The following is a 25,180-nucleotide window of genomic DNA, read 5'->3' on the forward strand; positions in this document are numbered from 1 at the left end:
AGAAAGCCATCGTGTGGCTTTCTGGAGGATCCGTTGACGAGTAAACAGTTTTTCCTTCAGGAAATTGATATAGGATTAAAGTACAAACCCTTTTAGGCCCAGTTTACACTTTCTGAAATGAAAACGGAAAACTTGCATTGCCGTCTGGGTGTCTGTTTACACGGCAGCGGTGCTCGGAGCCACTGACAACATTCTGAAGACGGCTTACAAAGTGGAACTTTTTGAGAATGTTCTGAAATGTGGGGGGAAAAAAACACAACTGTTCGAGAACATTCAGAATCCATCTCCGTGGAAACGGGGAAAATTCAACATTTTGAGTATGCTCCAGCTCTGACTTAGTGGAAACCTGGAAGAATGCAACTTTTTGAAAACGATCTGACTCTGTCTCCATGGAAACGGGGGTAAAATGCTACTGTTCTGAAAGCGCTGCCACTGCGTATGCACACCACAGGCTGCAGTAGAGAGTTCTTCTTCACATGCCAGTAATGTTCTAATGTATAATGTTCAATGTAACTACATTGCTACCTTTGCCATGTATGTATGTATGTATGTATGTATGTATGTATGTATGTATGTATGTATGTATGTTACTAACTTTACACAAAACTCCTCCCCCGATCAACATTCAATTTTCAGGCATGATTTGTCATCCTCCAAGGACCAATCCATTAGATTTTGGGATGTTAACGGCCAACCATTTCTAAATAAATCCCCCAAAACTGTGAAACAATTTCCCATACAAAACAGATGAGAGCGGCAGCTCTTGGAGGAGATTAAAGGAGATCAGCGGCTTTAATGCTCGCAGTGCTAACTTGGCTTCACCAACAAATGTGGCGCTGACGAAGATACGTGCCCCACCAGGTACTGTTCTAGTTTTCATTTCTGTGTAGACACTTATCATTTTGGAAAAGTTTCCATTCAAACACAAACTTGTCTGGAACAAAAATGTAAAAAAAAAAAATGTAAATTGTGTTTTCACTTGACGCGTGAAAAACTTAAAAGCTTAAAAACACACACCTCCAGTGTGCATTGGTCAGGGGCCACAACCGTGTGTGTGTGTGTGTGTGCGTGTGTGTGTGTGTGCGTGTGTGTGTGTGTGCTCACTTTGTGAAACGACTCAAGGTCAAAACAAACCAAACCACATTGTGATGCTGATCGGTTTTTCAGTTAATTGCTTACGATAAACGCTCCCTTCCAAATCGGTTTCCCTTTCAGCTCTGCAGAGTGCAGGCTCACCTTGTCTTCTCCACTTTTTCTCAACCTTTTTACTTTTTTTTTTTTTTTTGTAGCTTCAGATCCCTCCAGAGATCCGCCGAACGTTTGCTCTGCGGTTTTAATCTGCGGCGACGAAAAGCGAGGGGGAGAGAGGGAGGAACGTGTAAAGGCCCGCCATTGATTTGACTACAAACGGCCGATGTCCGCGCTATCTCTGTCGCATGTTCAATAACAATGGAGCGTTTCAGATGTGATCTCAAGGTCATGCGGCACGGGCTCCGTGTGAACTTCAAAGTCCGTCTCACGTTACTTTGATCTTGGTGTGAGGTTACAACCTGGGATCCATATGACCCAGATCGGCTCGCATTGCTAATCTGATCACTGCCATCTGAAATATATGAAAGCATGTTCAAAGGTTCCGTGCAACTTTGTTCTGTTTTCCAACAGACGTGTCCTTCCAGCGGAGGATTTACGCACATGTTCACACACTCGCCTCAGACGGCACGTCTCATTGATTTCGTAGAGTTTCAACATCCACCATCCTGCGGTGAATCATGTATACTTATCTATTTTCTTCCAAAGTCGTCGTTGTTGCTTGTTACGTGAGCGCGCCACCGCTCGACACACTCAATGAGCTGCAAATGAACGGCTGGGATCGATACAGCTGTTTCAGTCAATCTGGATTCTTAGCTCTGGTTGTTTGATGATAAGTGGATGAATAAAGTATTTCACCACAACAGAGGACGAGTAGCAACAATTGCACTTTTGTATTGTTGCGACCTGGGAGTATTAAAGGAAATGTTATTTATTTTTCTTGTATTAAGTGTTCTAATGTTTCTTTAGTAACCGAAGTAAAAAATATCTGTAAATCTATTGAGTTTGATTGCGACAGCGTGACATTTATCTGTTTAATGGCAGATGAAAGTTGCTGTGTGGAACGTGGAGGGTTGTAACGGAATGAAACTTGGGTTGCCGCTTGCTGCGGGGAGAAAATCCCAAAAAATACCCAGCTCCGGGGCAAATAAAGTTTCCAAACGAAGACAAAACCAAAGAGTCGTGCCTTTTTTTGAGAATGATACCATATTGCTATTTATCGATATGGAGTACGGATACAAGAGCGTATTAAATGCCATCCGTACACAAATGATACAGATTGAAACGAACCAGCAGTGCACAGCCTCTTAGTCGACGTTACACCTCAACAGCATCGAAGCTTCCAGTTTACTACTGCGGCTAAAAAATGTGTTAAAAAAAACTAATTTTTTATATGAAATTTTTACTTGCTTGGTGGTTTGGTTGGATCAAAGCTTCTTCTATCTCAATATTAATGTAGGATAAACAAAATGTCCTTAGCACTCATCCCATTATGTGATATATTGTGACATATTGACCCCCACCCCTCACAAAAATCCACTATATTCTACACAACACGTGAAGGTTTTGATGTTGAACTTTTTCTCTGTTCTCTGCCGGTTTAAAAGACGCACCCAGTCAAGGTCAGGATGCGTCCGATCAACAGCCTTCAACACGTCGGGCCGGCGTCAGCCTCAGTCACCCGCTTCCTCCACCGAGAAAACAAACGTCTATGATGGCCGTCATATGTTTAAGAGCTGAAAGAAAGGCCTTCCACACTGTATTGTTTCCTCCATTTGTCTTGTCGCCGTCGGCTGCAGCAGGTCTCTCTCTCCCTGACTGCCAAAAGAACATCCATGTTTCTGCTCCCTCAACCGACACGTCTTACTTTCGGGGGGAAATAATAAATCCATCACCTTTTATGGTAAAGTGCCGCCATATTTAAACTGAAGGAGACTTTTAGGTTAATCACAGTTTAACGTGTTCTAATCACACGCACCTTGCCGGTGGCGGTAATTCCATTCCTGCATGCACAGTCACCTTATTTATCGTTACCTCGCCGGCTCCGTTCTGTACGTCCCGCAGGTTGTATAGGAGGAATTTTCCCCAAAACTGCTGCGTTTGCCCGTATATTGGAGTACTTCTTGTATAACACATTAGTATTAATGGATTCAGGTCCTGGAGGATCACTTGCCCTGCAATTTGAAGAGGAAGTATGTTTGCGTGAAGAAAATGTACAGGTTCTTCAGAGGTTTCTCTTAATGTGTGTGGTAGAGGACGCCTGGATAGGAATCTATACATGTGTGCGTTTGAACAGGAGCCTTGGCAGAAGTGGAAACGCTGACACAAAGACGGCATGGCGTCATCATCTGAAGTAGAAGTCCTTCTAATTCACTCGGGGGGTAATCAGGCTGCTGTTCGTTAACTTCAACTCCATTTATCTCTTAGCCTTCATTTTTCTTTACTACTTGAAACCACGTAAAGCTTCCACTACATTAACTACTTGATGTGACGACGGGAATAATGTGTTTTTGAGGTTTTGTGTGGGCGGTCGCAGCACTAAAAGGTGAAAAAGTTTGTTGGTTTTAATGCAGATTTCAAGTTGAATGAAATTTGTTGTTTTATTCCTCCTACAGACTGGCTTTATCATTTGCTGTCTTGTTCTTTAGGGTGGAGCGACTTGGTTGTGATCCTAATTGTTGCACGGAGCAGGTAGCAGGTATCTGTGGTGTCGACTGATGAAAAGGGGAAGATCATTGGCCTACAAACGGAACTATTTCTGCTCCTGGATCTCATTTGGCTACAACATTAAGTCATAACCGTGTCATTTTTTTTTCCATTTCCATTTATATAGCAACAAAATGATTTCCGTTTCCACAGAAACAGCAGAAATGCTGAAAATGTAGTCAGAACACCAAACCCCAAGTCGGTACTGTTGGTTGATTTTGTAATGAAACCACAACGATATGTTGTAAACATCACCACTGAGAGTTGGATAAGGAAAAGCCATCCACATATTTTTGGTTTGTTTTAGTGTTTATTTGATTCTCTTCCATGTTCATTTCATTGTAGTATTATATTAGGTTTAGAATATACAAAGTTAAAAGTGTTTATATTTTCTTGTTCAGATATTTCGTCGTGTTTATATTTTCTTGTTCAGATATTTTGTCGTGTTTATTTGTTAACAATTGCTAAATCTGTTACTTTTATCTGGACCCGCATACAGTTTTCTTATGGCCCAGAAGGAGTAATGGCTTTTCCACGTCACAAAGGTGAGTGTCTCCTCAATTGAGTGGACCCAGGAGTAGAAAACCAAGGGTACGTACAAATAGTCCCTCCTGTCTCCTTTTCTATCCACTTCTCCTTATACAGGAAGTGCTTAATTGGCGGCCATGATAAGGAACATTAAAATTCTCTGTAAGCGAAAGAAAGGAGGCTCATTGCTTCCTTTAGAGCCTCCTTCAGCCTAGGAAACACTGATGCTTCCTTTAGAGCCTCCTTTAGCCTAGGAAACACTGATGCTTCCTTTAGAGCCTCCTTTAGCCAAGGAAACACTGATGCTTCCTTTAGAGCCTCCTTTAGCCTAGGAAACACTGATGCTTCCTTTAGAGCCTCCTTTAGCCTAGGAAACACTGATGCTTCCTATAGAGCCTCCTTTAGCCTAGGAAACACTGATGCATCCTTTAGAACCTCCTTTAGCCTAGGAAACACTGATGCTTCCTTTAGAGCCTCCTTTAGCCTAGGAAACACTGATGCTTCCTTTACTAAAGGAGACCACATCATGCTGCAGTGACAACATTTAAAGGGACCTGCTCATCCTGTCGTTCAGGGAAACTCACCATGACTCAACACAGATCATGTTGAGTTACCAAAGCAATAATCTGCCTTGAACTACTTTAGATAATCTAAAACTCTGATCCCAATTTTGGATGTTGTGTGGATGTTGTAAAACAAACAGTAAAGTTTTCATGCAGCTTATTCTCAATTTGATTGGTTATTTATTCACCTGGAGTCTCTTTTCCTTCAATTTTAATTCAAACATTGTGATATTTGAGATTATATCAGCAGTTTGTAGGGGGACATGTTAATTATAAAAGCGCTTTTTGTCGTCCATTTTCAGAAATGTGTAGTTTTTTCCCCACGGCAGACGTCACTAACCTTCGCCGCCCTCAGATTATTATTATGTCACCTAGTGGAAGTGTGGTCTCATTGTCAAAACAACGTGATCGCCTTTCCAGAAGTCCTTTAGGAAGCCTTCGAACACCTTTCCTTAACCTGACTGTAACGAACAGGAAGCTCGTTCCTTTATTTTACTCACAGCACTTTATTCAGCACTTTAAAATGTTCATCAGCACTTTAAGAAGCGCACAGCAGTTTAAGACAACGATATTTGCACATATATAAATTAATTTGCACACACAATTGTTGTTTGAACTTATTTATTGAACCTTTGCTGTCTCTAGGTCCGGCCACCTGTGGAGACAACACAACAATGAATGGAGAAATGTGCAATATGTGTATTTAAGATCATCTTATTCTTTTAGTTGTTGTGTGTGCTGTGAATGTTTGAAGATGTGGGTGAGGAGTTTCCACTTACATTCTCTTGTGTTCAGGCCGGTGTCCGAGTAAAAGATTCCCCCTGGGACGGACACGTTGAAGAAGGTTCCGGGCTGAACCAAGAGGAGGAGCAAGTGGGGGTGTTGCACATAGTTTTAGTAGGGTTTAGGATTTAATTTACTATTTAGGTGTTTGGTTTTAGAGGTATTGGCTAATAGGAGTTTTGTTTCATTAAGTTATAGTTATGGTTTTGGTTTGGAGGATTTTAACTTAGTTTTTAGACACTAATGTTAACTGTTTCTACCTATGGAGTTTTTAATAGTTTCACCCAGTTCAGGAAAGTGTATTTAAGACGCCTTTTTTACATCATTCACTGTTCTGCTGCTGGAGAAGCCACACTCCTCGATCCTCCCCTGCACTTTTAGCACTTTGTATGTTTTTTGGTTGTGCACTTGTAAGAATAAAAAAAGGAAATGCTGACTCCCTCGCTTATTTTACTCATGGCTCAAACCGCTCTTCAGCCATTCTGGGGCCACATCGAAGATCCGAGGCCGAATACAGACATCATCCACGGGGTTAAGGAAAAGTGGATAGGAAATGTTTATTATGAAGTTGTGTTTGACAACAGCTAAGCTCATTGCTAACGGTGTGAGAAGGCGCAGGCCCCATGGTGCTACTCTGTGTTAGATTCATTAATTAGGCGTGAGTTCAGAGAGAAGTAATAACATAGACAAACCGTACTGGTTAATGCGAAGCATTATTTGAGCCAGTAAAAAGTACCACTTCCTGTGCTGCTTTATGAGCGGGACAGAAGCACAAGACTGAACGTTTATGTGTCATGTGATGTGTTTTACTGTAAACAACTCAAACCCTCTTGCAGTGAACTCATTCTTCATGTGTGCAACACACAGACAGTTGCAAAGAAACTGTCATCTGCAAAGAAACAGATGACAGTTTCTTTGCAACTCAGGCACCGTTTAAGCAACGTTTCAAGTATAAAAGGCATTGGATGTGTGTTTTTGTTTCTGAAAAGTTTCACGTTTGCATGGCATCATTGTGAAAATGATGTCAATTTCCAAAGGAACAACAGAAGAAACGATTTCATTTGCAGGCCATAGCCACGACGGAACAGTGTTTGTTGTTTCTAATAATGAAACCACACACATACACGCAGAAAACAATACAATCCAACTTGGTCATTTGGTCCACTAGAATGTCTGTGTTCTTATATTCTCATGGACCGACGACCAAGTTGGATTGTTGTTACGGTGACTGTCAAAATAAAACCAACAGGTCCCAGGAGAATCTGGACTGGGAGTCATGACACTCTGGAGGAAAACAGGAAGTGAATTTCTTTACTGAATAATAATTTTAAAAAGCAAAACCATGACTGGATTTGACATTAAAACACAATAAATTCCATGTCATTTCAATTGAATTTGCAAACATTTAGTGACAAATTAAAAAGTCTTGTTGAAGCCTCGTGAGACAAAACCAACGGTTTGAACAAAAGAAAAAAAAACAAAACCCAAAAAACAGGCACCTTTCCGAAATTGCTCCCGCCGCCCCTCACACCAGACACATTTTCTTGATTCATGTTTTCCTCGGCAGCCCACCACCACGGTTGACTTGTTTCATTTTGTCGGCTCAGCAAACTCGAAATCCAATGAGCGACAACAAGATGTCCCCAGGCGACTCGCCGCTGGCCTCTTCCATCACTAAAGCAAAGCCCAAGTGTTCACAATACCCGCGGACACAGAAAGGCTTTAATTCCGGGAAGAAGATTGCACCCAACTCGCATGAAACGGGCCGTTTTTCTTTCCAAATCCAGCCTCCCTGTTAAAGAAGATCCTTCTTTAGATATCTTTGACGGGCAGTTCAACCCCTCCAATTTGCAGTGCTGCGCACTGGCATGCAAATTTCTAATGTGGCTGAAGGGAAACGCTGTCAGATGAACCTGTAGGAAGATTGATGATAACTTAGATGAATGCAGCCAGCCGTTAACATCCCCCAGACATGACGGCAAGTTCAGTCGCACACGGAAGCAGATGGGAACTGTATACGTTTTAATAGTCGGGCATTTCAGGACTACGGCCGCTGAAAATCATGGCAGCTTTTAATAGACTTGAAATTCTTCTTCTCAAGGCCGCGTCACAGCGGCTCAGTGAACAGGAACTCATGGTTCAACGGATGGGGAATAAAACGTCGGCTGAGACCGAGTATCAAATTCACAGAGTCGCTTCTCTGAAGAGCAAACCCACATAAACAGATGCATCCATAGGATGAATAAACCATCTATTATTCATTGCTTTTCCATAGGTCTCCGGCCAAGGGCCAAACAATACATATTTTAGCATCCTCTTCCTGACCTGTCAGACTCTACTTACGCATGTTGTTGTGTGCCATGAGGCCCTATTAGCATCCCGAAAGCGTAGGGATTTCTGAAAGACCTCTAACACAAATGAGCCGCTGCTGAAATTAATAAATAAACAGTAGCGTGTGGTAATGTTTCAGGTAGGGCAAGCAACCCCCCCCCCCATTGTGTCCTACAGTAAATACAGAACTCATCAATTCCTGGTGTCGGTCTTCTTCATCTACTCACAACTGAAAAAGTCCCTGAAGCAGGTCCTCTATCGAATCATCCGATCTCGCCGTTAAATTAGCCGCCATCATCACTCCAGAGTAGCAGATAATACCAGAGTCATCACCACCTGCCCATGAGCCAATCAGTCGAGCTCATTTCAATGACGACAGCAAGACCAGAAACTCTGCTGGCCCTGAGGCGGTCCGTCAATAACACATCGAAATCTGATTGGCTGATGATACTGTCACTCAACATTTTAAGCTAATAGCAACGTCCAGCTTCCATCAGAGGGCAGCGATGAAGTTACTGCTGGTCCCCGGCAGAGGAAAGGAGCTGTGATGCGTTTAGAGGACATAGGAGATTTGACCGCCACAAAATAGAACCAGTCGTCTTCTGGATAAAGTTGCTAAAGTCAATCATGAATTCCAGACACAGATTTCAGAATCACTTTTTAATTATTAAAAAAGAAAAAAAGTAATTTTTGCCCCTGACTGCACACCACTGATATCTAATTAGCATGTCTGAAAAAGGGTAGGTAGAAGTAAAACATATCTAATGCCTACCCCGTATCCTATATGCAATGCAAATACAAAATCCTACTGATTTCAAAGGAGGGAAAAGAAGAGATATTTTAAGTAAGGATGTGCTCAAACCCAAGGAAGAAACAAGACAGGGTCAAAACTGAGATTTGGACTGTTAGTGCAAGATGAACTGCCAACAGACAACACATTAGCAGAATGACACAACTTTTCAATGGAAAACCCCTCAATGCAGGGGTTACGAACAACTGTAACTGTTGGGTTACACTTCTTTTGGTGCAAGCCACAACTTCTGTGAGTGGAGATGTGCAGCAACCCGTACTGTTTCGTCTTGTACTGCACAGTGGGGACCGGCCTTCAGACTCAGGTGGACGCCGTCAGAGCTGCAATAATAAATCAGGAAAGAGACGCAGGTTGCAGGCATCACAGCCTAGCCGGATGTGATATATCATGTCTGTGTTGGAGGAGTGGCGCGTCATTCAGTTGTTGAACACGTTCGAATAAGCAGCAGAAGAAGAAGAAGCAAGGCTCACTGGTTTCTTTACCAGTGTGTGTGTGTGTGTTTGAGTAAATGTGTGTGTCGGAGGGACGGTGAAACGACAGAGAGGAGTAGAAGATCGGCACAAGGAGATGTACCTTTATAGTTACTGGCAAATAAACACTACAGATGTTGATCCTGCTTCTGGAGTGCTGTGAGTTCAGACTGAAGCTGAGGACACAAGTTACTCCCCCCCCGTGATTCCTGACCACCATCTGGAGACTGGAACAGGAAGGGTTAAGGTGTAAATAAACATTTGACTGAAGTCATGGAGACATTTATGTTAGTTATGTGAAGTATGTCCACAAGTACCACCCTGGCTTCATTAAGTTGGGCTTTGTGAACGGAGGCAGAGCCGGGGTCTGAAGAAGACTCTATATATCGCGGTTGTTTGTGGCTACCCATTAGCCGTGAGTTAACTAGCCTAGCCTAGCCTAGCCACTACAGACTAGGCTAGTCCAGACCAATCAATGAGCCGTGCTTCTTCTTAACTTCCTGTCTGGTCAGTGTTTGTCTCCGGCGACAGCGCCCCCAGAGCAGCAGCTGGTAGAATTGCATCACAATTCCAGATGGTTGCCAGGACCCCATTGTATTTTTACATTGTTTTACCTTTTTAATCCAAGTTGACCTCGTTTATTTATTCAATACAAATCAAACCAAGACTCGGATCAGCTGAAATGAAAGTGTTCATATTTAAATGAACCCCGGGCCACTTTGTACTGGGAAAATTGGGCCCTTGGGTCACAAAAGTTGAGAAGCCCTGATGTACAGTTATGACGACAAACCTGTAGAGCACATTTTCAATACTTCAGCAGTCTCAAAGGTCTTTACATTGTTTGTCGCATTCATGAAGTCACACCAATGAAGGCAACGCAGCGTGATTGACCGTCGGTTCAGTGTTTTGCTTCAGGAACCAGGAATAACACAAGATGTAAGAGAGATCCGAATGGCAATTTGCCCACAATTAAATATTTACAAGGGTAAACATACAATTCCATTATTTTTTAAAACAATATAATATGAATAACAGGAATTTGCTGTAATGTTTGTTTTGTTTTCATGTCTCTCAGACCTCAGGTATAGATCAGGTAAAGGAGGCATCTCAGAATATGGGTGTTTCAAGACTTTATTCAAGCCGACTAAATAATCCCATCAAACCCTGCACATTGCAGGGGTGCCACTTTATATCAAAGCACTCTTGGCGTCGCAGGTCTGCAATGTTGTTTGGGAGAGGATTTTCTTGAACTTAAGTGCTTTATTGGCAAAATCTACAGGAAACACTGGTAGCATTCAACCCACTGGAGTACATATGCATGTTTTTGCTAAAAAAACAAAAACCAAAAAAAAGAGAAAGTTTATATGAAGTTTATAGCCCTTCACCTGACAGGTTCTGCAGAAACAACCCAGGATTGCATTGATTTGTTCTGTGATTTTTACCCAAAACTGAAGAACTGGGAAGCTGCAGATGCGACGTACATAAGAACCTACTTCCTTTCTGTAGTTTATGCAATCAGGAGAAATGCCAGAATAAAACGTATTGACAGATTGAGGAGTACACCAGAGCTTGTGAAGTACACTGTACTGACTCTCTCATATGATCATATCATCTCCTGGTCCAACTGAGGTCCGATCCACGAACAGTGTGATCGGATCAGGGACTACCAGCGGACTGAGAGAGAGGACATGACGGAGAGGACATGATGGAGAGGACATGACGGAGAGGACATGACGGAGAGCGCAGTGCGTGTTGAGAAGTAAACAAACAGAGCTAACAAGGAGGGAGAGGTAGTTGGGAAGATTCTCATTGATATCTGGTCTGAACACTATATATTGGGTAGCCACGAGCCGTCTGAAGCGGCGGGATTTCCGCTTTAGGTCCGGTTCAATCAAGGAGCCATGTTTCTTCTTTGTCGTGCTTTTCTTCCTCTCAGGTCAGGTCCGCTTTTCAAAAGTGAGGTGTGAAAGTGAACTGCACCAGATGAAGATATATATGCACCAAAAAACAAGAAGACTGATGTGTTCTGACAAAATTAAGCAAAATTGCAATAATGTATATATATAAAAAAAGAAATACTGGGTGGGACCCACGGGCTTAAACATGGAATTTACAATCTAAACATCCAGTTACCATCTATTTTCAACACTCACTCTCTCCAGGCCGAGGCCTGGGGATGCAGACAGAATGACAGGCCATCGTCTAGTCATTACCAGAATTTCACTCAGTGCGCCTTTCCTGCGAACTTTGGCCATGCTCGGCAAGTTAGTTTTAATTGGGCACTTGTTTATGACACCTACAAACTTTAAGAGAAACAAATGCTCTCAACATTACACCTTAATGGAGAACACTTTTTTTCAGAAATGTAAATGTTTCAGTAAAATGCCTTGGCAGGGTCACAAAATCTGAATTTAATTGTAGTTTCAGCCGTTCAAATTGTTCCCGAGTCTTTTCTGCGCGGCCTGATTATCTTAGCTTCAACAGTCAGAAGAAGTCAGACGTTTGAGTGTCTGAATGGCTGAAATGACTCTGAGTAGTCATTGAATCACTGGTGATTATCGCTGTCGCTAGGCAACCCATCAAATCTCAAGTGAACAGCATTGTTGCATGGACCTGAAGCAGAAATGGACATTCTTGTTCGTGTGGATTGCTCAGTTCTTCAGAAATCCCAAAAAGGTCAATGAAAAGTGAGATCCGGCATTTGAGCATCCGACCATGCATTGTAAGTTCAAGGTGAAGAAGTCTTTATACAAATGGACAAGAGATTGCCTTTGGCACGTGGAATGCAAACTAATGGGTCTCAAAGCTGGATTTAAAAAAAGAACTGCACATAATAGACAAAGAAAAAAAGGAGGGTGGTGAATCATTAAACGATGAACCGCATTGAAACAGATGTGATGTGAACACATGAAAATAAAACGCACACTCTTGTAAGGAGTACATTAATAATTGCTTCACGTCACTTTTTCTGCAGAATATCCCGTTTTCAAATAGCGACGATGCAGAGACAGATGGAGAAATTATAAATCATCTGCTGAGAAAATCTCCTAGAATGTTAAATGAATGAGTGTGCAACATTCCAAATGAATAAAAACAAGGTATATTTTTTTCACATTTAGTCCACTTTCTCATTAACAAGCAAATGAAACCTCCCCTTCATCCTCCTATTCCATTTAAATCTGCAATTTGTGCAAATCAGCAAATTGTTGACACGAAAACAAGCCTAAAGAGGCAAAAACATTATAGATAGAAGTTCAAAAAGACACTTTTAAGTAATTTTGCAGGAAAACAGCAGTAGTAGCATTTCAGAAAAGTTATGTCTGCAACTTGCTTAAAGCAAGTCTTGGGAAAAACAACCCCAAGATTCAAGTAGAGGCCATTAATAGTGTTTCACTCTTTCTCAATAGTGTTTGTTGTTTGTTTTCTGGTATTTTCATTCCTTTATGCTCATCATTAGCCGCGCATATATTAATATCTAATATTACTTATTGAACTTTATCCTGTCATTTTGACGTTTTAACTCCTCTGCTACGTATTCGGTGTTCTCTGTCTGTGTGGAGCTATGTTGCAAGAATTTCCTCGGTGGTTAAAGTATTCTATTCTATTCTATTCTATTCTATTCTATTCTATTCTATTCTATTCTATTCTATTCTATTCTAGTCTAGTCTAGTCTAGTCTAGTCTAGTCTAGTCTAGTCTGTTCTATTCTATTCTATTCTATTCTATTCTATTCTATTCTATTCTAATCTATTCTACTCTATTCTATTCTATTCTATTCTATTCTATTCTATTCTATTCTATTCTATTCCATTCTACTCTAGTCTAGTCTAGTATATTATATTATATTCTAGTCTAGTCTAGTCTAGTCTAGTCTAGTCTGTTCTGTTCTGTTCTTTTCTTTTCTATTCTATTCTATTCTATTCTATTCTATTCTATTCTGTTCTGTTCTGTTCTGTTCTATTCTAGTCTATTCTAGTCTAGTCTAGTCTAGTCTAGTCTAGTCTAGTCTATTCTATTCTATTCTATTCTATTCTATTCTATTCTATTCTAGTCTAGTCTAGTCTAGTCTAGTCTAGTCTGTTCTATTCTATTCTATTCTATTCTATTCTATTCTATTCTAGTCTAGTCTAGTGTAGTCTAGTCTAGTCTAGTCTAGTCTGTTCTATTCTATTCTGTTAAATTCTATTCTATTCTATTCTATTCTATTCTATTCTATTCTATTCTATTCTATTCTATTCTATTCTAGTCTGTTCTGTTCTGTTCTGTTCTATTCTATTCTATTCTATTCTAGTCTATTCTAGTCTAGTCTAGTCTAGTCTAGTCTAGTCTAGTCTAGTCTAGTCTGTTCTGTTCTGTTCTGTTCTGTTCTATTCTATTCTATTCTATTCTATTCTATTCTAATCTTGAGATAACTGAACTCTCGTCTCCACAGAGGGCAGAAATTAATCCAAATGTCTCCTGAGGATACAGAAGGTGGTACGAAGAGGACACCATAAAGCGTGAAACTAAAATAAGTCTGCTCCACTCTGAGCCGCTCTGCACTTGGCATGCTATAATTCTGCCAAAAAGGTTTATTCCCCCCGCTGCTCTTTCTCTAATGCCACCTTAATTTGGCAAAGTGCACGGTCCACATCATTAGCACACAAATCTGGCGGCGTGCTTTGAAGTCAATTCTAATTTCACACCAGGAGACTTCTCAGGCTGTCAGTTGAAAAGGTTGACCCGGGAGTGGCCTAATTACCAGCTCGCTGTTGATTTGGAGCATCCAATCAACAGGCACTTCTTCTTTTTCTTCTTTTTTTTTTCTTCTGCACATATTAAATCTCTTCATCTGTCCCACTCATCCGTTTGCTTGTTTTTTTTGGGTTGTTTTTTTTTGCTGACTGACAGTTTCACCGGCGTTCAACGATTTCCTCATATTACGCCCATTTAGGCCACCGCGAGTCCTCGTGTGGGTTTATATGACAAAGTCGCTGCACGATGAATCGCTTCCGGGCTCCCTGTCCTCCGTTTCACTTCATTAGCAAACATGAGAATCAATGGAGCTATAACAGAGTCCGATTGATCCGTTCGCACAGAGGCTGACTTTAACAACATTTTTTTGCAGCGTCATCACAAACTGAGGAGTTATTTTCATCCCCCCTTTTAGGAATGCATTGCAAATATTTTAATAAGAAGGAGTACGACTGTGTGAGGCTGATCAATCACGTGGTTTCCTGAAGGTGAAGTTTCTGCACAGAACCCGTTACAAGTGATGCCGATGGAATCTTTCATTTCTCTCGTTAATTGGCTGATCATTCATTTGACTCATTTTCAGACGAATTCCAACTCTTCTTGCAGCAAGTGAAGACTGTTGTCAGATGTTTTTAAAACAGGCGCTCGTCTGTATTCTTCATCGAGACCGGTGCTCAAATATACTAAGAAAAACTCAATTTAGTATGACGAGAACGGATGAATCTTGTTCCCTTTCTGCCATCATTTGTACACATGTATTGTAATATCTGGTAGTATAAGTACTGGTGAGGTTTGTTTGTTCTCACAATGGTTGAAAAGTGCTACTGTTGGTGTGGTCGATGTTGATGCATTGACCAGAATCACATTTCCCACAGTGGTGAATAATAAATCACCGCTTTAGTATTGTGATAGCATCAATGTGACACAGTTGTGAAAATACGACGGTCACACACTTTTCCCCAAAGCAATCTGCCAGGGGAGGAGTTTGTTTCTTCAAACCACGACAGGAACTAACATTGTCTCATTAAAAAACAAAAACCAACCCTGTATGAATGTGCGTCGTAGTGCCAGCCGCTATCCGCTTCTTGTTTTCCAGTCTATCTCGCTAATGTTATTTCTTGTGCGTAATCCATTTCTAAAGTGGGCTAATTGAATTTTCATGAGATTATAGCTCCCTTCCCAAGTGTGCTTAAATCCTTGATACTCTGTTCTCTGTATACTGTTTGCAAATGTGCCCTGCGCCATCACTCATTTCTTATTAATGCCTATTAAGATGGTAATCACCAGCCTCATTGTGCATGCGTCTGTGTGTGTGCGTGTGTGTGTGTGTGTGTGTGTGTGTGTGTGTGTGGGGGGGGGGGGGGGGGTGTCAGCAGAGTCTCACGGTAAACAACAGGCCACAGCTTGAACCAATATTTGATCAACCGAAGCAGTTTCACTCACGCTGGGCGATGAATGGGTCACAAATGTCACAAAAAAAAAAAAAAGTTCCATAATGGTTTTCCCAGAAAAACGTCAAGGTCAGTGGAACGGTAGCTGCTAGTGTTTCATGCGTAATTCATAAGGAAAGTTTGTGGTGGACGCGGAGCTGGATAGACATCTGCTCCTATTGCTCAAGGACAAAAGTACAACTCTCACTTCTGTGTAGTGCCAGTTGGCAGAAATAATTATTCTTTATTAGGTTGCTTTTGGAGACATTGTGTTAAAAATGGTTGGAAAATGTGAATCGCTGCACCTGGATTCCCTGCTTTCCAATGTCAGAAAGCATGTGTGTGACACACTTCACACAATACAGCGGGATTCCTAAAACAACAGGGTTTTTTTTAACGCAGATTTGTTTGAGCTTTGTTCGGTTTTGTCACCAGCTGACTATGTGGTTCAAGTGATTTGCACTCTAGAGCGCGTTCACAATCACTGTCATGCTTTCTTATGAAACGAAGCATTCATGAATCACTTTTTTTTTTTTTTTTTTTTTTAATAAAATAAACGCACTTCCCCCTGCGTGCATCTGGCTGAGGCTGAGACTCAGCAGGGCGCTGATTGTTACGGTAGAGGAACTGCCTCAAATGATGAATTTCACATTAACTCTGAGAGTTTCTAGTCTTCTATTGAGCCATTAAGCGCGTTTATAAGGGAAGTAGGCGGCACATTTCAATCTTAATGCCCAGGATGCCTCAGTGCCTTTACATGTAAAATGGTAAATGGATTACACTTTTGTGAGCTTTTCAACTGCTTGAGCCGTCCAAAAAGTGCTTTACACTCACATTCACTCATTCACACACACATGGAAGTGGTCTTGGCCTTGTCCTGGTCCTGGAATGCTCCGGTCTTGGTTTTGACTTCAACAATATGGTGTATTGACGTTTGTCAAGCTGACCAGCGAGCCTCAGCGTCTCATCTCGTCTGTCTTTTGTTCAACAAGAAATGTAACGGGAGAAAAATGCTAAACAGCACCACCGAGTGGCCCGACATGCTAACGAGTTTTCAACGTTTGTGACGTTTCTGTGTGAACAGGCATCGAATTCAAAACGTCGCTGTGTAAACCGGAAACTTTTCTGCAAAATCGACGCGTTTTATATTATGTGTAAAAACGGAACCTCAGTGTGGAAGACTAGCATCTTTTATTGTGACGGTTGAGGTCGGTCGCCCCGCAGAGGAAACGTAACTGACGGTTGGAAGTGGAGCCCGACTGGCAAACAGAGAGCTTCTTCTCACAGCTCAGCTTCCTCCTCGCAACACTCCCGCACCACAGCAGAGAGAAACAAGAATAATAAAAACGCTGGCTCCCACCATTTTCTCAATGTCTTTATTCTACAATTATAATCGATTGGGGGAATTTAGTCCTGCTTGTAAATGTCTTTTTGAGAGTACTTCTTGATTCATAGCGCCGAGATCTGGAATTCAAGTGAAAAGCAAAAAGCTTTGAGCATCATTTAGGAGTCGCCCCAATCGAAAGTACATTAGAAATAGTCATGGTGTTTCGAGATAATGAAGAGGAATGTGCCATTAAAACCTCTGGAGAGGTGGAGCTTCTCTCTCATAGAAGCAGTTATAGCTGAAATGGATCCGGCAGGCAGAGTCGGAGAAGAGAAAATAAAATCTATTGAATTGAGACTTCAGTCTGCTCTCCTGCAGAACTCGGCTCCTGCATTATTTCTCCCCCCCCCCCACACACATGATCAGTTTACAATAACGTGAGTAATGGAATTACTCCTCTCGGCTAAGATATCCACGGCAGCGTTCAATTCTCCACTGCAGCGCTGACACAGGAAATGATACTTGCATTACCTGTGTTATAGATTTGAAAACCAATGAGGCCCAGTGCCATAATAACTGAGCACTTTCCGATACTTTGAGTTGAAATCATTTAATCAGCAGACGACAATTAGCTTTGGCACCGTGGATTTCCTCTTTTATTTAAAAAAAAAAACAACAAAAAAAAAACAGACGTCCTGGTAATCTGAATTCTATCCTTTAGCTTCTCTTTACCCTTTAGCTTAGGTTTGGGACAACCTGTACATTGTGTGTCCACAGGGCCTAAGATAGCTGTGCTGCTGTATACATGTATGGAAGGGCTTCTGAAGGAGTACACCATACTCCGGCCTCCAGCAGCGGACATTGGATGAAGGGCAGGTTAGTCAGTTCCTCCCAGTGCTCACTGGAGGAAACAACCACTCTGACTCACATCACACTGTTTTTGGTCGGTTGGAGGAAGATGGAAGAGTTAGATCATGTCCACATCGACACGTTGCATGAAGAATGAATATATACATTTGTTAAAAGGGTTTCAAGCCTCCTCCTCCTTCTTCTTCTTCTTCTTCTACTCTTCTACTTCTTCTTCTACTTCTTCTACTTCTTCTTCTTCTTCTTCTTCTTCTTCTTCTTCTTCTTCTTCTTCTTCTTCTTCTTCTTCTTCTTCTTCTTCTTCTTCTTCTTCTTCTTCTTCTTCTTCTTCTTCTTCTTCTTCTTCATCTTCTTCTATGAGCTGGTTCCAGCTCACTCATACTATTCTCACCATTCTCCAGAATGGAGAGATGGTGAGAATAGTTTTGCGAAACCCCCCCCCCCCCCCCCCACTCCCGTTTCCACAGAGACTGAGTTGGAAAAGTTCTCAAAACACTGCGTTTTTTGTGACTCCGAGCACTGTTGTAGTGTAGACACCCAAAATGGAACAAAACTTTTCTGTTGACACTTGAAAAACTCAATTAAACATGACCTTGTATTCATTTAAAAGTTGTATTTTTCAATACATACATACATACATACATACATACATACATACATACATACATACATACATACCAACAATTTGTACCTTAACCAAAAAAAAGACGTTTGCTTTGCTGTGAATATGTGAAAGAACACAATCCTCAGAGTCTCTTTGTACAATCTTTTTTTCTTTTGAAACTTGCAGGTCACAGATGTCGGCGCTCCAACATATGTCGCTTCCTTTACAATTGATAAGAGGAGAATTCATAGTGGCGGCGAGGAAATATATAATTTGTTGTGTGAAATAAACCTCTGCCGAGAGCTGTGGACTCCGCTGCTCTTAAACTAGATTGAAAAAGGCATCTGCTTTGAAGGAAACACTAAACAGGATGACACCAGCAGCTGTCACGCATCTATGTGAAGTTTTACAATCTATTGTGCGATATTACGGGGGAATGTGTCGACACAGCCTGCAGCAATAAATGAAATATTAATCTTAGGCGTGTGAAATGTAGTAATGAAAGAAAGATCCAAAACTGCGATGCTGAATGTAAAAGGCTTGTATTGGTCTTCCAGAGCTTTCAGTGATAATAGCAGCGGCACGCGCTTTTCACATTCTTTGTGTGTGGAATGAAAGAGCTTTTTATTGGTGATGAATTATGATAAGTTGAAGCCGTAAAGTGAATGTGAACTGTGAGAGCGGTGAAATGTCTGCATCTCTCCAAAAAGCAATCCGCGTTGTTTATCTGACATCTATTTCTGCAACTTCAGTCAGGCTTTTCTTTGTGTGATCAGCCTAAACGAAGCACTCTTGAATCTAATTTCAGCACGAGTGCACCCACAAACAACAAAACAACATCACAAACTGCTGCTGTTTAGTGAAATTGTGTTATCACACTACACTATGTATAGCCGCCCTCCAACTCCAGCTACAACAGGAGAAAGTCTCTGATTCTTGTTCTGCAGATTCCTCCACATGTTCCTTCCAAACATTTCTTATATGTAAAATGTTGTTGTTGTTGTTGTTTTTTTAATTTAAAAATGGTTTGAAATAACTGTGTTGAATTTGGTGCTATAGAAATAAACGAGTAATTGATTTGATGCAGCAGAAAAGATGCAGGAACAGGGTCGGAGACCACCGACAAGAAATACTCTCCTACGTACAAACATGATCGTTAATCTTTTCACTTCTCAAAACAGAAGCAATCATAGGAACAATGGATTGTATTCACTTCATTACTTGATCATTATGTCAATCCTGGTACAGGTCAGATGACGGTGAGAGATGAACGTCAGGTTTATGCCGTGGGAAAAGAAGTTATTCTCGATTCGGTTTTGGAAATGAAGATTAAAAAAAAAAAAAAAAAATACCATGAAAATGAAGAAGCCAATAATTCCTCTGCTTCTGAAAGCTGCAGTTGTGCACGACGGTACAACATCTGGTAGTTCTAAAATAGCCAGACTTCTACAATGGAGTCTTCTTTATCTTTTTTTGGATTCGTCCTTCCTCTCACTTCTGGCAAACTTCACCCTGCAGAGTTCATATCAATTCTTTGAAACTGGAACCTTTAATGATGCCCCTGAACATGTCACTTACTTGTTCAGGGGCAGATAAATAAATACATAAATACATACATACATACATACATACATACATACATACATACATACATACATACATACATACATACATACATACATACATAAACAGACAGATAGATAGATAGATAGATGGATGGATGGATGGATGGATGGATGGATGGATGGATGGATGGATGGATGGATAGATAGATAGATAGATAGATAGATAGATAGATAGATAGATAGATAGATAGATAGATAGATAGATAGATAGATGGATGGATGGATGGATGGATGGATGGATGGATGGATGGATGGATGGATGGATGGATGGATGGACAGATAGATAGATAGATAGATAGATAGATAGATAGATAGATAGATAGATAGATAGATAGATAGATAGATAGATAGATAGATAGATAGATAGATAGATAGACAGATAGATAGATAGATAGACAAACAAACAAAAAACAAATAAATAAATTAATTAATTAATTAAACAAAATAAACAATTTAAAAAAATATATTAAAAAATAAAAATAAGAATCTTTTTTAACAATATATACGTAAATGGAGGATGACAATTTCACTTATTTTGACCCATTTTGCACTTCATGACCTTTTAATCTTCGACGGTGCAGAATGGCTTGTAAACAGTTTCTTTCCTTGTAGTGAACGTTGGAAAAGTGGCCTGTTGTGTTTCTCATATTTATGTTTGTGGGGGATGGGCGGACGACTCTTCCATGAGCAGGTTGGGCTCGTCTCTGTTGTGGACTCTATACATCCTGCTTTGGCCTCGGCACTGTCGCTGTCAGGAGACGTGACTTTAAACCCAATTGTGGTTGAACTTTTTTTTCTCTTTTTTTAAAGAAATGAGTGCAACAAGCCACCAAACCGGCCTGTTGTACCACCTGAGTTTTAACTGACCTCCAGACAGAAAACCTTCAACCAAATGGATCCAACACAGTACTGGACAGTCAAGATGTATGCAGTGCAGCAAAAGTACCGATTTTCTAAAGTACCGTGCCAAATTTCACAACATATTATTATTTTCTACTTGTTAATTTCATTCCAATACACTCTTTTTACTGAAGCCACAGGATACGTTGTTATTATTAGACTGCAGCCAACTTAAGGCCAATCACTGTGAAGTTAATCTCAGACTTGATTGATTTCAGCATTGTTCATGACTGAATTACCCGTCCTGACACGGTAAAGTGCCTGGAAAGCACCTCTGCTCACAGACTGATGCACCTCGGGTGGCTGTCTGTCACCTTCGGACCAGCTATTGAACAGAGAGTCCTTGAAAGTCCTACTTTATTTTTGCTGCAAGTAGCCAAAGGTTTGCACTCATACTTGTACTAGCCCTTTAAAAAAGTAGCATGAGTGCGTCCCTGGTTCCAATATTTTTGGCGTGCCCTGAAACGAGCGAGCTGTTTAAACCAAATCCACGATTATTGAACAAATGATCCTCCTCGGGGTTATGAGGGCTGTTTCACTCTCTGCTCTATGAGAGCTGGTTAAATGTGTAATGTATGGCGGCGTGAGTGTTCACCCCAGGGGAATGGAAGGTCCACTCACCCTCCTCTCCAAGTAGGTCACACTTCACCGTGGGATACCGGCTCCATTATAGTGTTTAGCTGAAGGGTCGAGGAGCCGGGCCGAGCTATAAAAGCTTCAATAGAATACGGTACAAACCGACAACATAAGCAGGGATATAAACCAGGGCGTTCGGCGAAGTACGGAGTGTACTTCACACTGTTAGCTTTGTAAAATGATTTCCTTTCTCTGGGTGTACTTTCAACTGTCAGGTTGAGATTCTTTCCTGAATTAATGTCCGAGTAGCGCTGTCTCTCACTGACGTTTAATACGAGAACTTACAAGAAAGATGGAAGCGACTTCAAGTTACATGTATCTCGGTGTCTGGCTTGACGGTAAAACTCCATTTGAAATCCACATTCTACTGCTCGCCGAGGTCGGATCCCGTATTGGTTTCGCCAAACAACGTCCGGTTAAAATTACAGTTCTCCCAATCTTGGGTTTTGATGACGTAATCTACGGATCTGCCACAAAAACGTCGTGGTGAAGAAGGAGCTGAGCCAAAAAGACGAAGCTCTGGATTTACCGGTCAATCTTCGTTCCTCCCCTCACCTATGGTCATGAACTATGGGTCATGACCGAAAGAACCAGATCCCGGATACAAGCGGCTGAAATGAGCTTCCTCCGTAGGGTGGCTGGGCGTACCCTTAGAGATAGGGGAAGGAGCTCAGTCACCTTTAGAGATAGGGGGAGGAGCTCAGTCACCCTTAGAGATAGGGTGAGGAGCTCAGTCAACCTTAGAGATAGGGTGAGGAGCTCAGTCACCTTTAGAGATAGGGTGAGGAGCTCAGTCAACCTTAGAGATAGGGTGAGGAGCTCAGTCACCCTTAGAGATAGGGTGAGGAGCTCAGTCACCCTTAGAGATAGGGGGAGGAGCTCAGTCACCCTTAGAGATAGGGGGAGGAGCTCAGTCACCTTTAGAGATAGGGGGAGGAGCTCAGTCACCCTTAGAGATAGGGTGAGGAGCTCAGTCACCCTTAGAGATAGGGGGAGGAGCTCAGTCACCCTTAGAGATAGGGTGAGGAGCTCAGTCAACCTTAGAGATAGGGTGAGGAGCTCAGTCACCTTTAGAGATAGGGTGAGGAGCTCAGTCAACCTTAGAGATAGGGTGAGGAGCTCAGTCACCCTTAGAGATAGGGTGAGGAGCTCAGTCACCCTTAGAGATAGGGGGAGGAGCTCAGTCACCCTTAGAGATAGGGGGAGGAGCTCAGTCACCTTTAGAGATAGGGGGAGGAGCTCAGTCACCCTTAGAGATAGGGTGAGGAGCTCAGTCACCCTTAGAGATAGGGTGAGGAGCTCAGTCACCCTTAGAGATAGGGTGAGGAGCTCAGTCACCCTTAGAGATAGGGGGAGGAGCTCAGTCACCCTTAGAGATAGGGGGAGGAGCTCAGTCACCTTTAGAGATAGGGTGAGGAGCTCAGTCACCCTTAGAGATAGGGTGAGGAGCTCAGTCACCCTTAGAGATAGGGTGAGGAGCTCAGTCACGCTTAGAGATAGGGTGAGGAGCTCAGTCACCCTTAGAGATAGGGTGAGGAGCTCAGTCACCCTTAGAGATAGGGTGAGGAGCTCAGTCACCAGGGAGGAGCTCGGAGTAGAGCCGCTGCTCCTCCACATCCAGAGGAGCCAGCTGAGGGGCTCGGCCACCTGTTTCTGATGCCCCCCAGATGCCTCCCGAGGGAGGTGTTCCGGGCATGTCCCTCCGGTAGGAGGCCTCGGGGCAGACCCAGGACACGCTGGAGGGACTATGTCTCTCGGCTGGCCTGGGAACGCCTTGGGGTGCCACCGGAGGAGCTGGAGGAAGAGTCTGGGGTGAGGGAAGTCTGGGCAACTCTGCTCAGACTGCTGCCTCCGCGACCCGGCCTGGATAAGTGGCAGAAAATGGATGGATGGATGGATATATATATATATATATATATATATATATAGCATCAGATTCATCATCCGTCCATGAGAATGTTGGGTTCTTTTGATTTTGTTCACGTTTGTAGCTTATTGTTCTCTTTGGGATTTCATAGGAAAAAAAAAAAACAAGAACCAGCGCCCTCCCATGGGCCCAAAATACTAACTATATCGTTTCCAGTGTGTCTGCTGCTGCAGTGTAAATGCAACACTTTAAAATAAAAATGTTTAATGGTCTCGGTGTTGTCCCTCGAAATGTTGTTGTGTAAACGGAGCCTCTGTGTGTTTGTCCGGTGATGGACGAGTGACCCGTCCAGGGTGTGTCCTGCCCAGTGGACCCATAGATAGCTGGGATTATATAAGTGGTATAGAAGATGGATCGATGGAGATGTTTATCATATCAGAGATGGTTGATTTTAAATGAGCATGTAACAGAATATGTCAATTATAGAAAGCTGGCACGTCATTGATTTTAAGTCGGTTTCTTACTGCAGACAGAAACACATGTTTTCATGCTGAAGGCAACGTTAGATTTCAATCTTCTATTTGGTTTTACAAATTCTACAACCGGTTACCAAATATCTTAAAATGTGTTTCTTTAATCTTTGAGGAAACAGACCATTTTATACTTTGTGTATGATTTGTTTTCCCACCATGTTACCTCATCAACAAGCTGAGCTTTAAACCCTCTGCTGTAAACATGAAAAACTATCAAAGCACCAGTAATCAATGTGTCATTACATCTGGTATCATTTAGGCTACAATCAATAATCACCAGTTTTGCTAGTACAGTTTTAACAATCGAATATAACAAGGTATTCTGGACTAATTCAATCAGTGGCAGGTGGGATGGCTTTACAAATCCTGTTATACTTGTTCTCTCTGAGTACAATTTATTTAATATTTTTTAAAACAATGCACTGTAGTCCAAAAGGCCTCCTTCAGAATCCATTTCATACATCTATATAAGTATAAAAAATATTGCTATAAATCAATTCCTAGTTGTTTAGGGACTTGTTTTTAGACAGCACGCACTGACTACTAAACTATGTTTGAATGCAACAATCCAAGTCTATAGTCGTGGGAGTTTGAAAGCTTGAGGGGAAATCTGATACATTTATAATTAAATATCACTGGTGATCATTGGAAGTCATCTTTAATGTTTAATTTCTTTCTTTTTTTTTTTTAACACATTGAAGTCACCTTCAGCAACATTTCTAATACGTGTTTTTCTTGTTTACCCAAATACATTAAAACACTAAAGAGTCGATGGCTGCAGGTGTTCGGTTCAGCAAAGTGAAATATTCTCAAGAACACGTCCTTGTACATCGAAGTCTGTGTTTGTTTTCTATCCTCAGCAGGAAGTTGGTAGTTGTTCCATTTTGTCTTGATATATTTATTGTTACATCAAAGTATCTTACTGTGTTTGTGACCTCCATGCCACGTATTCGTGTCTCGTTGGAGCTGTGTACAGGTAATATTGCACATTTCTTCTGGTTAATTTGAAAGCTGTTTGAGAATTGATTTCTATTCAACGCTGTCCCTTTCGAAGTCCTTCAATAATGAATGGGTCATCGCACATTTTGAAATTATCCCGGCTCATTTTTGAAATGATTCAAATGAGGGTCAAAGTAGTCTATAACATTTACGACAATTTATTTGTAAACACGATCTACTCCGGTCTGATAATTCTAGTAAACATGTTGACTTTGGAGAATAGACTGAGGTTTTTGAGTGGAAAATCATGGACATGGGGAAAAAGAAAACACCATGAATAGATTAATCTGCCAATGCTCAGCATTATTTTAGCGGTTCAAGGTCGTATATTATCATTTTCAGTTCCAAGCATACGAGGTCTGGCTCCCTCCAGCCCGT

This window comes from Blennius ocellaris, assembly GCF_963422515.1.
Source record: "Blennius ocellaris genome assembly, chromosome: 19".
NCBI classification, from domain to species: Eukaryota; Metazoa; Chordata; class Actinopteri; order Blenniiformes; family Blenniidae; genus Blennius; species Blennius ocellaris.